The 2,460-nt window shown below is 42.6% G+C and overlaps 1 non-coding gene across 1 annotated transcript; it reads left to right on the top strand.

Annotated features, from left to right (window-relative positions):
* Window positions 1-1,803: 1,803 nt before the first annotated feature.
* Window positions 1,804-1,910, top strand: LOC131645362 (small nucleolar RNA R71). The gene has a single exon (XR_009296990.1). It is a non-coding gene; the product is annotated as a small nucleolar RNA R71 (small nucleolar RNA).
* Window positions 1,911-2,460: the final 550 nt, after the last annotated feature.

Genomic DNA, 2,460 nt, shown 5'->3' with positions numbered 1-2,460 from the left:
TGGTTATCTTGATATTCCTCACGCCAGTTGTCATCTTCAAAAATTGGCGGCATAGGAATTCTTAGGGTTTCGGTTTCCTTATTTGGTTCGGATTTTATTTCCTTGACACACTCGTCGATTATGTCAGCAGAACAGCATGTGTCAATTATAGAAGGTGCTTTTAGGAATTGGGAAAGGATAAATTCTATTTTCTCTTCTCCTACTTCGAAAGTAAGCTTTCCTCGCTTTACATCTATAATTGCACCAGCGGTCGCTAAAAATGGTCTTCCTAAAATGATCGGGATGTTAGAATCTTCTTGGATATCCATAATGATGAAGTCAGTCGGGATGTAGAATTGACCTACACGAACAGGGATATTCTCTAACATTCCTACAGGATATTTGACTGAACGGTCTGCTAGTTGAAGAGACATTCTTGTTGCTTTAAGCTCACCTAGATTGAGTTTCTTACAGGTCGAAAGAGGCATCAAACTAACACTAGCTCCTAAATCGCACAAGGCTTTCTCTATGATGGTTTTTCCAATTACGCAGGGTATAGAGAAACTACCAGGGTCTTTCAGTTTTGGAGGCATGTTGTTTTGGATGATAGCGCTACATTCAGCGGTAAGCGTTATAGTTTCGTTATCCTCGAGTTTCTTTTTGTTTGATAAGATTTCTTTTAAGAACTTAGCGTACGAAGGCATCTCAGTTATGGCTTCTGTGAATGGTATGGTTATGTTTAATTGCTTCAGAAGTTCTACAAATCTTTTAAATTGCGCTTCGGTTTTTGATTTGGCTAATCTTTGAGGGTAAGGAATTGGTGGCTTGTAAGGTGGTGGTGGAACATAAGGTTTCTCTTTTTCGGGTTCCACTTCGTTATTGTTCTCATCAGTCTTAGCAGTTTGTTCGTCGGTTGTTTTCTTTTGGGTTTCCTTTGGCTCTTGTTGTGACATGGGTACGTTTTGGGTTCTAGGATCTATGGGTCCATCGTAATTAGTTCCACTTCGTAGTGTTATCGCGTTCGCATGTCCTTTAGGATTAGGTTGTGGTTGAGCAGGAAACGTGCCAGCAGGGGCAGCAGTAGGTGCTTGTTGTTGAGCTACTTGTGAGATTTGAGTTTCTAACATTTTGTTATGCGTAGCTAAAGCATCTACTTTGTTCGATAGTTGTTTTAGTTGCTCGCTATTGTGGATGTTTTGATTCAGGAAGTCTTTATTGGTTTGTTGTTGGGAAGCTATGAAGTTCTCCATCATGATTTCTAGGTTTGACTTCCTAGGGGTGTTTTGAGCAGCTACAGGCGCTTTTTGGTAGCCAGGTGGTACAGCAGGTGCTTGTCCAGGCGCGTACAACGCATTGTTGTTCTTATAAGAAAAGTTCGGGTGGTTTTTCCATCCAGGGTTGTACGTGTTAGAATAAGGGTTTCCTTGAGCGTAATTTACTTGATCAGATGGGACTCCAGTCAAGAGTTGGCATTCAGCAACTACATGCCCAGTCAATCCACAAATCTCGCAGTTAGGTGCTACAGCGGCAGCGGTGGCTGAAGGAGTGATGGTCAAATTCTCGATCTTTTGAGTTAAAGCGTCTACTTTAGCGTTAACGCGGTCTATACCACTAATTTCGTACATTCCTCCTTTGGTTTGGGCTTTCTCTAGAGCGGAGCGTTCTCCTCCCCATTGGTAATGGTTTTGTGCCATGTTCTCTATGAGTTTGTATGCTTCATCATGGGGTTTGTCCATTAATGCTCCGCCAGCAGCGGCATCTATAGTCATTTTAGTGTTATATAAGAGACCACCATAAAAGGTATGGATGATCAGCCATGGTTCGAGTCCATGATGAGGGCATATTCTAAGCATGTCCTTGTAACGTTCCCAAGCTTCGAAAAGCGATTCGTTATCTTTCTGGGTAAATCCGTTGATTTGACCTCTAAGCATAGCAGTTTTGCTAGGCGGAAAGTATCTTGCTAAGAATACTCTCTTCAATTCGTCCCACGTAGTTATGGAATTGGAAGGCAGGGATTGAAGCCACGCTCTCGCTCTATCTCTCAAGGAGAAAGGAAAAAGGCGTAATCGAATAGCTTCGGAACTAACGTTGTTGGCTTTGATAGTGTCGGCGTATTGCACGAACACAGATAAATGGAGATTGGGGTCGTCTACAGGGCTTCCAGAGAATTGATTCTGTTGAACAGCTTGGACCAGTGAAGGTTTCAGCTCGAAATTGTTCGCTTCAATCGCAGGTGGTGCGATACTTGAATGCGGTTCAGCGCGCGAAGGAGCGGCATAGTCTCTAAGAGGACGAATAGCAGCCATCTCTAACTTCGGGGTGATTTGATTGATTTGATCAGTAAAAATCAATTCCTGATTAATCGGGATTTCTGCTACTTCGGGAAGGTTGCGAGCTCGACGTTTAACGTTAATGAAACGTTCGATCTCGTTAATTCGTTGTATTAAGTCTCCTCCTTGTGAACGAGTATTTGGCATACAA

Source organism: Vicia villosa, linkage group LG1 (genome assembly GCF_029867415.1).
Source record: "Vicia villosa cultivar HV-30 ecotype Madison, WI linkage group LG1, Vvil1.0, whole genome shotgun sequence".
Lineage (NCBI taxonomy): Eukaryota > Viridiplantae > Streptophyta > Magnoliopsida > Fabales > Fabaceae > Vicia > Vicia villosa.
The sequence above is the reverse complement of the archived record's forward strand: the minus strand, read 5'-3'. Positions and strand labels throughout refer to the sequence as shown.